At 41.4% G+C, this 15,829-nt stretch overlaps 3 non-coding genes across 3 annotated transcripts; 1 reads left to right on the top strand and 2 right to left on the bottom strand.

Moving 5' to 3' along the window:
* Positions 1 to 6,484: 6,484 nt before the first annotated feature.
* Positions 6,485 to 6,557, bottom strand: TRNAV-AAC (transfer RNA valine (anticodon AAC)). The gene has a single exon. It is a non-coding gene; the product is annotated as a tRNA-Val (tRNA).
* Positions 6,558 to 15,072: 8,515 nt separating this feature from the next.
* TRNAV-UAC (transfer RNA valine (anticodon UAC)) lies at positions 15,073 to 15,145 on the bottom strand. Its single transcript has one exon. It is a non-coding gene; the product is annotated as a tRNA-Val (tRNA).
* A 611-nt stretch (positions 15,146 to 15,756) lies between these two features.
* On the top strand, positions 15,757 to 15,829 carry TRNAV-UAC (transfer RNA valine (anticodon UAC)). Its single transcript has one exon. It is a non-coding gene; the product is annotated as a tRNA-Val (tRNA).

The raw sequence follows: 15,829 nt of genomic DNA, 5'->3' as shown, positions 1-15,829 counted from the left end.
TTCTAATCACCTGGCGAGGCAACATCTAATGGTTTACATTTTACATGGTCTTCATCTGAGGACCACTGTGTGCCCCTAGCCTACTGGATATCTCCTCTTTGAAGTCTCAGAATAAACATTGTATAGTTAACATATCCTGAAATGGAATTCATATGTATCCTCTGAAACTGATCCAACCGTATTGATCCCTGTCTCACTTAGCTTCAACTCTCTTCCTCCAGCTGTTTAGGACTAAAAATTTGGCATCTTCACTGACTCCATTTTTGCTCTATTCCCCCATCCAATCACTCAGAAAACTTTCATTGCTTTATCTTTAAAATATATCTGGAATTTGGCCACTTTTCCACACTTTAACTCTCACTAACATTCCCCAATCCATAATATTCTCTGATGTGGAGTATTACTGGTGTCTCTTAATATGTTTTGCGGTTTCCTCCATTTCCTTTAACATGATGGTTTCTACAGAATGTTTAAGGGGTCCTTTTTCAAACCCCAAAAGGACTCCTTATTGTATTCACTGTTTAAAATCCAGCAATGGCTCATTAAAAAAAAAAAAAAAAAATTACTGCATTCAAAAAAAAAAATAAAATAAAAAAGAAAGAAAAACTCAAAATTCTTATAATGACCTGCAAATCTCTACACAATCTCCGTGCTCCCCACTCATTTTCCTCTCTGACCTTTTCTCCTAGGATTCTCCCCATTGCACTTTGGTGCAGTTATTATTGAATTTCTTGCTCTACTTTAAATACACAGACATCATTCTATTACAGAATATGCCAGACGTCTTGCTCACTATATTAATAACATCATGTTAATTAGACCAAGTGAACAAGATATTTAGCAAGAAATGAAAAATTGATGGAGACTTCTAATGATATTTGTCTTGACCCTGAAGGTCCTAGCGTTCGGTTTGGAAGAGGAGCCCTTTCCTTCTAGAATTTGAAATCTTCACTTGCCAGAAAGCAGTAAATCCCATTCCCTGGATTCTGAAGGGAGCCTGATCCACCTTACCTTGCAGACTGGGGTTTAAGGGGCAGGCACCTCATTCCATTGACACCCTCCTCCACCCACTTGGAATACACAGAAACAGAGAGAAATGAGGGAGGGGAGGGGCTGGCCCACACTGGAGGTGGGGTGAACACCGAGGTGTCAAGGCCTTCAGGGAAACAAAGCCATGCTTTCAAGCCCAGGAGTGCAGGGACGGCATGAGCTTTTTTGAATGTTGGTCAAAATATATTCACTCTTATTTGTATGTTGGGGTAGGAGGGAAAAGGTCCCATACAAAATCAATTCAATTCTAACTTTGAAAAAACAGACATTTTCCCACCTGCTTTCAAAGCAAGGCCTTTCCTGCATTGGGCAAAGGCTATAACCTCATCTACAATGAAACTTGTCTTCAGTCACAAGTTGCCTCGACAGGATAAAATAGAGTTTTTCTAGATACCCCGGGCTGGATAATCTTGAAGCCGTCTTTTCCTCAAGGAAATTGTCATGGTGATGGTACGTTCCTTTCACTGATACTATTTGTGTATTAAAATTAACAACCAAACACCATTATTCATAACAGTCAAAGTCTTCACTCAAGTCCCCAATTCCTTTACAAACACAGGCAGGCTGGCAAGAGCGAAGGATTTGATTTCGAGAAAGTCCTCAATATTGTCCCTTGGCAGTTTCTCTTGTGTATGTTTTCTAGTGAAAGAAAATGACCCTTTAGGAAGCAGGGCTCAAGGTCCTCAGGACTGAACTCTGGAGGTCTGTGGGTCCACACTTGGGCCTGGGCAGCTGGACGGATATGACCTGGCAATGTGAAGCTGCAGGGCCAGATACATGGAGTTGGGGTGGTTTCCTAGACTGGACTGTATATCGTCCATCTCTGGGATGAGAAACATCCTTAGATTTTGCCTCACACATGCCTAATTCTTTGATTTGTGTCTGCAGTTTTCTTGTACCACTTATTTGATTTACTGGGGGAGAATGAAAACTCTGATATATTTTTCTTTTCTTTCTTCTACACTTTTTTTTTCCCTTTTCACTATCTTCTTCTAACATTTCTTTTCTTTCTTTTGCTTAGCTAGAAGCTAGCTGCCTTTTTCCCTGTTCTTCCTTAAGCATCACTTGGCGTGGCGGACCCACACACTTTGGTTGAGTTTAGAGATGGCAGTTGTCCCCAGAGCAGTGGGAGATGGTGGTGATGTCTGTGCTTCTTCATCTCAGAGCCCCTTTTTTTCTGGGGGTGCCTGGGACAGAGAGAGAGTACCTGGACATCTCCGAAATAATCTGAGGGTCTTGACCTCCAATGTTTGAATATTGCAGAAAATGATTAAAAGAATATATTTTCAGGTTAGCAAAATCTAGAGCTTTTTTATTTTTCTAGGACTTGTTCCTCAGCAAATATGATTTTCTGTACGCTTTTTCCCGTTCGTGAACTTCAATTATTGAGTTAACCGCCGTGCTGTGCGGGTACAGGGGCTACAGAGGACGAAAGAATGAGACGACACAGTCCTCAAGGAAAGGAAAGAGGAACATTGGCAGTTAATGATAATAAAAGCGTAAAACGGACCAACAGAGATGCACGCGGCAATGCTTTTTCACAGAACACAAAGGTGCGTCACTCCAGGGTATAGGAAGACGCTGGGCACATCCAAGGGGGGGGGGGTGTTCCTTCCCATGTGGAAAGAAATTCTCACTCCCTGACCAAATCCACCAGGTCCCTACCGGAGGTGTCTGCATCCTTTTCAATGGCTTCCTGGGGTAGGATGGGGAGCCCTCTCTAGCGAATGTTTCTGTCGGGATGAAATCGAGGAGCTCCAGAACGTCTTATTTTCCATAGGAGGAGGAATTCATTTCTGCTGGAGGTAGAGTTTTTGTTTCTTTTTCTTTTTGCGGAAGTGAGGAAAGGGAAAACGGAAAACCTAAACAGAAGCTTGAACACAGTGTCATTTGGTCAGAGTTAACATTGCGTAAAGAAAAAATCTTGCAGTATACCTAGCTGCAGTTTGACAGTAACCTCTGTGACACCAATTCTGGATCAAAAGTCGATTTTACTTCCTTAATACACAGAAATGGCGGCTATACCCCCTTTGCTCCCCTCAGAGGTGGAGAGGAGAAAAAACAGTGTTTTGGAACAAGTGACATCAAGCTTAAGATAAAAATCTTAGTGAAGAAAACCAGGCTAGGAGTGAGGATGGTCTTGGGGATGGGGTGTGCGCCTGATGGCCGCTGTCCATAAGAGCGTCCCATTCTCCTTGTCCCTTTTTCAGTGTCCAGCGCACTGTCTACCATGTCGCCCTCAAGCACTTTCTCTATCTGATTATGTCCTCTACCTGACGCACAACTCATCCCTTGCGCTGCCCTTTCATAATGTCGAACTTGATACTTTTAGCTGTTAAAATAATCGCAGTCCAACATAATGCATATTTTCCTTTTTTAAGTTTTATCTACCAGTTGGCCTTCAGCATAATATTTGTCCACAAAGTCAGATTTTTTTTTTCTGGCTTACCATTACCTAGAATTGTGCCAAAGTCAGATTAAATGTGTGAAATCTCTCAATTTGTGCCTATTGTATTATTCCCATGAACATTCAAATATGTTATTTGTCTCCTGTCTTAAAAGGGTTTGTCTTGACCCAACATACCCCTTCTAGGTACTACCCTGTTTCTCAGATGGCCTTATAAAAATCACTTCTAAAGGGTTATCCAGATTTACTGTGTCCAGTTTCTCTCCTTGTGTTTTTAAATCCACTACATTCTGGTTTTTTTTTTTTTTTTACACCATCAGTTCATGGATTCTCCTTGTCAATATTACTAATGAATTCTTCTTACTTTTTCAAGACCTTATCTTCCTTGACTTCAGTTACGGATTCATTTATGTCTCCCCAAAATACATCATAGAATCCAAACCTCTGTACCGGGAGATATAATCCCATTTTGGAATCAGTTTTATTTTCATGTTAATGAGGCGGTATCAGTGTAGGGTATGTCTTAAATTTAATCACTTTTGAGATACAAAAAGAACAGACTGGCGCTGAGATAAGAGAGCACAAACTGAGGAAGAGAGCAACACACCTGATGATTACTAAGGAACCAGGAACTCTGGGGCTATGGAAACCAAGAGAAAGATTTTTTCCCAGGGCTAAGAGGGAGAGAGCATTCCCCTACAGTAGTGCCCTGAATTTGGACTTCCAGCTTCTTAAACTGTGAGAAAATAAATTTCTATTCCTTAAAGAAAACCAGGTGTAGTATTTCTGTTACAGCAGCACTAAGAAATTAAGACAACTTCTTGTTGTCAATAAACATACTTGCTGTCTTAAAAGTTTTTTGTTTTTTTTTTTTAATTTGGATTCCAAGACACTACTGTCCTGACTATCTTTCTGTCTCTCTGGCTCAACTTTCTCAATATCCTGTGTTTCTTTCACCTCTCCTCACCAATTCTATTTTGGAAAGTCCCACAGATTGGTCCTTGAACCTGTAATCTATATACACTCACTCCCTGGGAATCTCACCCATTCTCATAGTTTAAATCATCTGTATGCCTACATCATCTCCTAGTAACCTTATAGGACAGAGTAGAGCTGCCCCATAGGGTTTCCAAGGCTATGATCTTTACAGAAGCAGACTGCCACATCTTTCACTCATGGAGTGGGTGGTGGGTTTGAACTGGTGACCTTTCGGCTAGCAGCTGAGCCCTTAACTTCTTGATGAAATGGGTTTGGTTTTTTGGTTTATATACCTACAACTCACAAATTTGTATCTGCAGTCTAGACCACTCCATTAACCTTGTGTCTTGTATATACAACTGATTCCTTGGCATTGCCACTTGGATGTTTTGTACTAGGCATCTAAAAGTTAGCAAGCCTAAAACTGAACTCCCATTTTTCTCTAATAATTCTGCTATATCCAAGCTTCACCATTTCAGTTAATGACAGCTCAGTTCTTCTAGTCTTTGAGGCAAAAAAACCCTCGAAGTCATCATTTATTTTACTCTTTCTCTCATACCTCACACCCAGTATGTCAGGAATTTTCCTTCTATGTTCAAAATATATCCAGCCTGTGACTATTTCTGGCTCCTTTGACAGCCACCATCTTGTCTGTCATAGGAGAAAATGACCCCAGAGTCAAATTTAATCAAAAGAGATTTTTATTAGGCAAGGAGAAAGATGATCATTGCCACGAGGATTTTGCCAGTGTGTGCTGGGCACAAGAGACTAGCAGAAGCCACTGAATCACAATCAGGGAGTCTCCAATATACTCTTACAGAAGGAAGTAAATTAAGAAAAGTTACATGATTGTCAAAGGTGGGAAACATCACCTATGGGAATACATGATTGATTTAAGGAATCTTTGTTGGCTAGATTCCATTTCCTTGGGAACAGTCTGGCAACATCTGTTCTTGGTTGGGTGACTTTCAACAGGTTCTCAGGGCAGGCAAAAGGAAATTACAATAAGCTCCTTTGTGAGAGCATAACTTCCCTGTGGCGCAGGTTTTTGTTGGTTAAGATACAGTACCCTTCATGGAACAGTCCACCCATAGGTACGGAAACAATGAATATAATGTTTCAGCTTGTACTGTTATTCCTTTCTGGAGCTTTCCATACTGATTTTAACAAACACTCACACATAGTGGTTTCCAGCATTAACTATGACTGCTTACAAAACTTATAAATAAAAATAGGTTTTAGTCTATGAGGCTTGCTTCAGCCTCACTACTTTTGGCCAAGCACGTACATATTTAAGATCCCCTATTTCAAGTCCGGAAAACCTGGAGGTGTGGTAAGGTGCTATGACTGCTAAGCAAAAGGTTGACAGTTCGAATCCACCAAGCGCTCCTTGGAAACCTTGTGGGGCAGTTCTACCCTGTTGTATGGGGTTGCTATGAGACAGAATTGATTCCATGGCAATGGGCTTTTTTTTTTTTTTCATTTGTTTTATTTTTGGTTTATTTCATGTCCAGAGCCTTGGTGGCGATTTGCTTAACAGCTTGGTTCTTATCCGAAACGTCAGTAGTTCGAATCTAAGGGCTACTCTAGGAAAATTAATGGGGCCGTTATGCTGAGTCCCATAGCGTCTCTGTGAGTCGTAAGTGAACTGATGGCAACTTTTTTTTTTTTTTTTTTGTACACAGCAGCCACTGTCTTGTCTCAGTCCTCTTCACTTTGAAGCCTGTGCCAGAGAACGATGGAGACCTCCCTTTTTTACCGGGTGCAGAAACTTTTGTAACCCAGAAGGAAATGGAAAACCTGACAAGCGTCCAGGGGCGGGCGAGGAGGCAAGTGAAGTACATTATTCTTTTAATTTAAAGTCAGGTACTGAAATGGAAAACCTGACAAGCGTCCAGGGGCGGGCGAGGAGGCAAGTGAAGTACATTATTCTTTTAATTTAAAGTCAGGTACTACGAAAGGAAAGCGAAGGTTAGGGGGTTCGTTGAAGCATGTTCGGATTAAGAGTTTGTGCAGTGAAATTCAGAACTCACAAAATACTCCCCAGTTTGTTTCCGCCCGGTTTCGAACCGGGGACCTTTCGCGTGTTAGGCGAACGTGATAACCACTACACTACGGAAACTCGCGTGTCCTCCTTTCTTTCCCGTTTGTAATTGATTGATCGGAAATGTGTGCTTTCCTTCAGGATATTTCCAGGTTGAGAAACATTTTTTCCCCTTGTACTTCCCCATTCTTATAATCAGCAGTATCAAAACTCGAGAAATCATAGTCAAGCAAATGCTACTCCCAGGGTCCCAATTCCTTTACAAGCACCTGGAAAATCACTGGCAAGTTTCAAGAAATTTCTTGATAAATTCTGATCTCATTTCTCTGCTGGTGCAAGACGCAATGATCTTCATCTCCGGATGACTGAACATGAACCCTTAGGAAACAGGACGATAAGGCTGGTTTCAGTCGGCCCTCGGCAATTTGTGCCTCTGCACTAGCGAGAGAGACCGAGGAGCAGAGGGTGTGGGTGTCCGGCTGTGCCCAGTTTTCTGCTATCCGAGGGTCGTGAGGGTGGTGGGGATCTATGGAAGTGTAATCTGTGGCGAGTGAGTCTATTAGACGTAAAATGAAGTTCTATTCTGAACGTCAAACGAAGTTCTATTCTGAACGTCAAACGAAGTTCTATTCTGTATCACTCGTATTTTCTGTTCTGGAACGTGTAAACTCTGTGTCCGAAACCCTTTAATCTGGTGTATAGCAGGAAGATGACCATTGTGATGTACCTGACTCTTATTTCTTATTCATTTCATCTCAGCTGTCTTAAATCACTGTCCTTCCCGCAGAGACTGGAAGCAATCTGCCTTCTGCTGTTCCTGTCAGGTGCCGCCCTGTCGTTTCTGACTCACATAGACCCTGTAGGACAAAGTAGAACTGTCCCATAGGGTTTCCAAGGAGCCGCTGGTGGATTTGAACTGCCGAGTTTTTTGTCAGCAGCTGAGCTCTTAACCACTACACCACCAAACCAAAAAGGCAAACCCCTTGCTGTCGAGTAGATTCCGACTCATGGAGACCCTATAGGACAGAGTAGAACTGCCCCATAGAGTTTCCAAGGAGCGCCCGGTGGATTTGAACTGCTAACCTTTTTGATTAGCAGCCCGGGCCTAAGCACCACACCACAAGGACCCTAAAATTAAACTTTCCCAAGGTTGAGTCTGGGTCAAGGTGTTCAGCAGCGAAAATGTGCTTGTCCCCAAGTATTAGAAATTTTTGACTAGAGAGATTTCTCAGTCTCTGAGAAAGACACATTATGTCTCCTTCTGTGGCAGCTAAAAAACGACCTGATGAAAATACTGGGGGTAAAGGAGGCGAAAAGCATGTTTCTTATTAGCACAATCTCAAGCTTGGCACTATTTTCAGATCAGACCGGCAGGTTAGACAGCGATTCCATTTAACACCTATGTTTGTTCGTTAACCTTTCTCAAAAATTTGCCTTAATACTTATTTTGAAGAAATTATGGAGCAGCCCAATCTCATGCTGGTGAATAGAAGTACCAGATGTCCTTAGGGAAACGAAACGCTAGAAGGAGGAAAGGGGCACCTAAAGTGATCAGCATGAGAAATTTTCCCATAGTAATTTAGTTACAGTAAAATTGGTGAGTAGAACGACCGATAAAAATCACAGGGTTTTCTCACAGGTGCATAGAAAAGGGGCATCACCCCCAGTCCTAATGATCACGACATTGGTGGCTAAACAACACTTCAGTTAACTGAAAAAAAAAAAAAACTGAGTTGGTTGAAGAGCAGTTGAACAGAGGGGGGATTCTGATCTTCGGTGAACAGGATAGAGAGTAAGCAGAGCAGGAGAGCTTCAGGTGTAGGTTTGAATCAGAGCCCTCAGAGAAGAGAAGGTAAGTGGAATAACAGGTACAGGAACAGGGAGGTCAGGGAAGGTCCTGTACAGTATGGAGGTTAGAATTCAATCTGAATATGATGAGTAGGAAAGAAGCGACTGTTTGAAAGAGGAACATGACATTGCCCATTTGGATCCCAAGGCTTCTTTGGCTTTTGGGTAAACATTGGACAGCCTCAGAACTCAGTCCTTAGACGTCCCCTCTTCTCTATTTATTCTAATATCATAAAAGCTAAGATCATCATCTTGTGGTTAATCAGCTTATTATCTCAGCATTTTATATGAGAAGAAGCCAATTGCACCGTAGTCAATTCATCTAATAAGACACTCACCTAAAATCATTATCTTAATATAGTAAATAACGTCTGTATTTCAACATTCTACATAAAGAAATAGTCATAAAGAAAAATTATAAAAAATGTCATAGCATGATTATATTCTTAGGGATTATATTTTTCTATTTTCATTACTTCTGAGCATTTCAAGAATTGGATCGATGGTAGAATTTCTAATTTCATTTCCATTATTTTTGAGTATTAAGGTTCATGTGCATATTAATCATAAACTGGGTATATTGTTTTAGGACTCATGTATCCAGTAAAATCAAAAATCAAAAGAAATACACTTCTCACGTGGGCATCACAACCTTTCTTCCTGTCAGGAGGTCCTGTTGGCGCTACTTCAAAATGATACAACATTCTCGACTACTGAACTGCTACGAATTTGGCCCAAACTACCTGCATGTCTTGTCTGAATTATTGCAGTAGCCTAACAACCTCCCTCCTGCTGGTTATCAGCTGCCTGCTAAGCCTGCCTCCAACCTTGTTCTCTGTGACGTGTTGTACCACCCAGGTTTCCTCCTTTCAGGACCAAGGCATTCATGTCCCCAGCTGACAGGAGTGTTGATTCCTCATGAAACAAATTTAAAGCCTGCTCTAGGAATTGCCCTCAGGTGAAAGGAGCTGCCTCTGTCAAGGTCATGTCCCCTCTCTGAAAGCAGCCCACACTAATGACTGCTGAATACATGCCTATAAAGGTCTGACTCTCTTGGGTCAACTCTGAAGGGCCATCCTATTTTCAGAGCTCCTCAAGGGATCAGCTCAGGCCTCTGTTGCTGCCTGTCAACTTTTCCCCTTGTAATCGTGCTTCCCTCACTCCCTCACAGGTGTGGTGCCCATAGGATTCCCAAATAAACTTCCTTTGTACAAATATCTAGCCCATTTGAATACAGTTTGTGCCAGGAGTGGTCCCAGAAACCACACACTAAATGGGATTTTGAAGCTGGATCGCTCTGTATTCCTGTGGCAATTAATATAGTGAACCCATGTCATCCTCTAGAAATGTCCAGACAGTCTTACTAGCCATGGACAATATAAGGCTCATGAGAGAAAAGTCTCTTTAGACACTTTCACAGAGGTATTTTGCCTATTACATTTTGCCCTAAATTGTAATTAATCAACTTTAGCCTTCCCGGAACACAGAAAAGGGGCATCTCCCCAAGATTTAGTAGCAGGTGGGGCTGATCCACCAGGGACATTCTGGAGAGGAATCCTCATGTCCTGAGCTGGGGCCAAATCCAACAAATCCTTCCCAGGGGTCTCTGAATCTTTCTCAAAGGCTTCTTGGGGTAGGATCAAGTAACCCTCTCTAGTGAAAGTTTCTCTCGGATGAATTCCATGAGCTCCAGAACATCTTATTTTGCGACAGAGGAGCGAAGTTCGTTTTTGCTAGAGGTACGGTTTTTGTGTTTCTTTTTCTTTTTGCAGGAGTGTGGAAAAGGGAAATAGGAAACATAAAGAGAAACTTGAAAACATAGTATCATTTAGTAATAGTTGAGATTGGGTAAATGAGAGGGTTCTTTTGATGAGTGATGAGGGAGTCAACATACTTAACAGTTCCTAAATGTAAAATAAGTTTTTTACTGGTGACAGCTTAGTTCAGGTGGTTAGGTGGTGCTAATAAAGACAAGGTCCCCGATTTGATGCCCGTGCAGGGTCAGGAGAAGGCGTTGCTGTCCTGACTTCACACCCAGCTAAATTACTGAATATATCCTCTTTGACATAAAACCTAGATCAAACGTCGACTTTATTTCTTTAATCCTAGGTAGTGACTCCTACCCTCTTTGCTCTCCCTCTAAAGGGGTGGGTGGGGAGAAGAAGAAAGAGGTTTATGAAACAAGTGACATAAGAGAGAAATTTTAGTGAAGAAAATAATGCTGGGAGGGAGGATGGCCTTGGATATGGGTTGTGCGTCTGATGGCCACTGTCCATCTGACATCTTGTTCTCCCCGTCCCTTTTTCAGGGTCCAGTACACTATATCCATATGACTGTCAAGCACTTTCTCTACCTGATTATCTCCTTTAGCTGACCTCTTTGGCTTTTGGGTAAACATTGTAAAGTCTCAGAGCTCAATCCTCAGGCCTCTTCTGTTTTTGTTGTCATTCCCTGGCTAATCTCATCATCTCATGGTTACATCTTCCATGGTCTTCATTGGAGTACCATTGTGTATCTCTAGCCGACTGATTATCTCCCCTTAGAAGTCTTTCAGTAATCATCTTAAACTTAACATATCCCAAAGTGGAATTCGTATCTATCCTCTGAAACTGTTCCAAACATATTGATCTCTATCTCATTTAACTGCAACTCCATCCTTCCAGCTGTTTAGGACTAAGAATTTGGGATCTTCACTGACTCCATTTTTGCTCTACTCAGCATATGCAGTCACTCTGAAAATTGTCCTTGCTTTATCTTCAAAATATATCTGCAATATGGCCAGTTCTCAGATACCTCCATTACTATTAGCTTGGCTCTAGCCATAATATTCTCTAATGTAGAATATTATTACCTGTTGCCATGGAGCTGATTCCAACTCAGGATAATTCTATAGAACAGAGTTGAACTGCCCCATCGGGTTTCCAAGTAGCTGGTGGATTCTAACTGCTGACCTCTAGGTTAGCAGCCAACGAGCTCTTCACCATGCACCACCAGGGGTCCAGAATATTATCAATATCTCTTATTATATCTTGAGTTTGCTTCCATTGCCTTTAACAAGATACTGTCTACAGAATATTTAAAACCCGACAATGGATCCTTATTGTTCTCTCTACTAAAAATGCATCAATGGATCTTTACTGTACTTAGAGAAAAAAAAAAGCCAAAATCATTATAATAATCTGCAAGGCTCTACCTAATGTCCCTGCTCCCTAATCAATTTCCTCTCTGACCTTTTCTCCTACTGCTCACCCCCTTGCTCACTCTGCTAAAGTTATTATTGACCTTCTTGTTGTACTTTAAATACATTAGACTTCTTTCCGCCTCAGGACCTTCGCACTAACCACTGCCTTTTCTTTTTAACACTCTATTCCAGATACGTGCACTAACTCATCTTCTTCAAATATCACATTATTAGTGAACCCACCGTGAACTTCCAGAGTTTCACTACACCTGAACACCTTATCCTCATTTTCATCAATATATATATGTACATCTATTAAACTATGTAATTTACATAATCATTTTGCATTCTACCTTTCTTTATCACTGGAATGTAAGGTTTATGAGGGAAAAGACTTTTTTCTGTGTTTTTAAAAATGTTTACTGTGTTTTAGGTGAAATTTTACACAGCAAATTAGGTTCCCAATTTACAATTTTTGTACAAATTTTCTGTGACATTGGCTACAGTTTTTGCAATGTGTCAGCATTCTCATTATTTCTGTTCTGTTTGTTCTATGTCCATTTATCTAGCTTCCCTACCCTTCTTTGCCTTCTCATGTTTGGGTAAATGTTGACCATTTGGTCTCGCATAGTTGATTGTTTAAGGGAGCACATTTCTCACAGGTGGTATTTATTTTATAAGCCAATCTATTATTTGACTGAAAGGAGGCCTCTGGAGGTGACTTCAGTTCCAAGTTAAAAGGGTGTCTTAGGGCAATAGTCTCAGGGATTCCTCTAGTCTCTATCAGTTCAGTAAACCTGGTCTTGGTTAGGAATGCCGGTTTTGGTCTACATTGAGGGAAAACTCAAAAGACTTTTTTTGTTCGTTTACTACTGTAGCATTTGTTACTAGAACCATGGTTGGCACAGAATGTACTTGTTGTTAGGTGCAATCTTATAGTGACTCCATGTACAACAGAATGAGACACTGCTCGGTCCTGCACAATCCTGACAATTATTGCTATGTTTGAGCTCATTGTTGCAGCCACCGTGTCAATCCATGTCATTGAGGGTCTTCCTCTTTTTTGCTGACTCTCTACCTAGCATGTGACCTTCTCCAGGGACTGGTCCCTCCTGAAAACATGTCCAAACATATAAGACAAAGTCTCAACATCTTCCCTTCTGAGAAGTATTCTGGCTTAATTTTTCAAATAGCAAATGATGAAAATGAGATCTAGAAAGATCACTGATTTTCCCTTTTCTGTAACAATGTAATAAATATTATATGGAAACAGATGTGACTGGATGTCATACCTTGGGTTCCTTCTACTATACCAAGGTTATTGACCTCCAATAAGTGTGTTGGCCAAAAAGGTGTAGCGACATGGGCCTTGTGACCTAGGAGTTCAAATTGGGGCCATTATTCCCTGTTCGTGAGTATAAAGTGACCTAGCTGGAGCTGGACTCACAAGGACACATCAACTGGGTCCTGAGGTATAAAAACAGTAGCTAGGAAAACCTAGAAAGCTTCTTTTAGGGAAAATTTCATATAAACAAATCTTGAGCAGAGCACAAAAGATCCACGTACTTTCCACTCTTTTTTTTGTCTTTTAGCATTTAGTAAAGAGTAAGATTTGTTGAACCAACGAAGACCATCCTGACTGCCATTACTCAAATCTGAACCAATGCTTATGAAGAAAGACAGTTCAAAATGTAGAATCATGTATATTTAGCAGTTTTTAGCCAGTTTGAAAAGGTGAAACTTTTAATGATATTACCCATCTGTAACGTTAATATATACTTGATTCTGTAACATTCCTTGAACTCAGGCAGACATGGCTCTGGCAGTATGCTTGTCTATTTTCCAATTTTGCCTCTTTGAACTTTTGCGGAATACATTCTTTCTTCTTGCTTTATTATAACCTTGTGATGATTTCAGCCCAGAACATCCCTCACTTCCATGTTAGTTTCTATTATCAGAAAGAGAGTTTGAACTTGTTTTAACCTTCACACTGTTTGGGGTCAGCTTGCCCATCAGCAGCTATCAAGTGTAACAACTTCATCATATCACAGCCAGCATTTCTGAATATGAAGGCTCTACTATGTGGGGAGGCTAGGCTGAATTAGCACCCTGTACATCAGGAGCTCACAGATTCTTTGACCTAAAATTACACAATAAAAGTGTCAAAGCTTTAAGGGTGCTGGAAATACAGTTTGAACAGTTTGAGCTCATTTCAGAGGTGAATGAGGATAAGGAGGCCTCATTAGCACAGGAACTCAATACAAAATTTGGGATGGCCCACTATCCTTCTGAAAGGTTTGTGTTTCACCACAATTCAGTTTGAACGATTTATTTCTCCATTTCCAGACAGGATAAATAGCCATAGAAAAACATAACTCCATTGAGATGCTGCTGGTTTTTCAACCCAACAGCTTAACTACTTATCCTTCATACTTTTGGGGTAATGTCAACTGTTGTTGTTGTTGTTATGTGGTGTTGAGTCAGTTCTGACTCAAAGTGACCCTATGCACAACAGAACGAAACACTGCCTGGTTTTGAGCCTTTCTACAACCGTTATGCTTTAGCTGATTGTTGCAGCCGCTGTGTCAATCCACCTCGTTGAGGGTCATCCTCTTTTCCGCTGACCCTGTACTCTGCCAAGCATGATGTCCTTCTCCAGGGACTGATTCTTCCTGACAACATGTCCAAAGTATGTAAGACGCAGTTTCACCATCCTTGCCTCTAAGGAGCATTCTGGCTGTACTTCTTCTAAGACAGATTTATTCATTCTTTTGACAGTCCATGGTATGTTCAATAGTCTTTACCAGCACCACAATTCAAAGGCGTCATTTCTTCTTCAGTCTTCCTTACTCATTGTCCAGCTTTCACATGTGTATGATGCGATTGAAAATACCATGGTTTGGGTCAGCACATCTTAGTCTTCAAGGTGACATCCTTGCTCTTCAACACTTTGAAGAGGTCCTTTGCAACAGATTTACCCAATGCAGTGCATCTTTTGAATTCTTGACTGCTGCTTCCATTGCTATTGATTGTGGATGCAAGAAAAATGAAATCCTTGACAACTTCAATCTTTTCTCCATTTATCGTGATGTTGGTCATTGGTCCAGTTGTCACTATCCCAGACCAAAGACAAGTTTAGTTCAATGGACTTTCAAATCAGTGAGGAACAGATTCTGAGAGAAGATTGGACAATGCTTGACCTCACGAGAATTGCTTCCAAGGGAAGGATTTAATCTTTAGCCATAGCTCCATGGGCCTCACATCACACTAAAATTCTGTGCCTGCCTCACCTCCCCAAGACAGCTGAAGGATTTCCCCCAACATGTAGCACATACATTGATATAGAAAGGCCCTGGTGGCACTGAGGTTAAGAGCTCAGCTGCTAACTAAAGTGTTAGCAGCTGCTCCATGGAAACCCTATGGGACAGTGAATTGGCTTGATGACAACAGGTATTGATGTACTATTGTGTGCCAGTCCCTGCCAATACAAAGGTAGCAAAACAGATGTGGTCCCTGACATAATGATGTCTTAGTTTCTTCGTGCTGCTGTGACTGAAATACCACTGGCTCCACTGGGGATCAAACCCAGGATCTTCTGCATGTAAAGCAGATATGTTAACCACTACACCATGCAACCACAACAAGTACAGTCCCATGGACTACCAGAAAAACTAACAAAATGTCTTGGAAGAAGTACAGCCAGAATGTTCATCAGAAGAGAGGATGGTGAGGCCTCCTCTTATAGGCTTTCCACATGTTATCAGGAGGGAACAATCCTTTGTTTGACTTAAAGAGCAGTACTTTTTTTCCCCCTTTGTTTCTTTCTCACAGTTCTGGAGGCTAGAAGGCCAACTTCAATGTGTGTTTCTGGGAGGAGGTCCTTTCTCATCTAGTTCAACTTTTTGATTTTGTTGTTTTTCTGTGCCATGGAGCTGGTTCTGACTCACAGCAGACCCTACAAGAAAACAATACACTGCCAGGTCTTGTGCCATCCCCACAACCATTGTTATGCTTGAGGCCATTGTAGCAGTGCTGTGTCAGTCCATTTCATTGAAGGTCTTTCTGTTTTTCACTGACCCTCTGATTTACCAAGCAGAATGTCCTTTTCAAAGGGCTGATCCCTTCTGATATCACGTCATATGTGAGAGGAAGTCTCGCCATCCTCACTTCTAGTGAGCATTCTGGCTGGACTTCTTCCAATACAGTTATGTTAGTTCTTCTGCATGTCCATGGGACAATACTTGTAGTGGTTCCATGGTGTAGTGGTTAGCACATCTGCTTTACATGCAGAAGATCCTGGGTTCAATCCCCAGTGGAGCCA

The sequence above is a fragment of the Elephas maximus genome, chromosome 1 (genome assembly GCF_024166365.1).
Source record: "Elephas maximus indicus isolate mEleMax1 chromosome 1, mEleMax1 primary haplotype, whole genome shotgun sequence".
NCBI classification, from domain to species: Eukaryota; Metazoa; Chordata; class Mammalia; order Proboscidea; family Elephantidae; genus Elephas; species Elephas maximus.
This window is presented reverse-complemented; position numbering and strand designations above follow the sequence as displayed.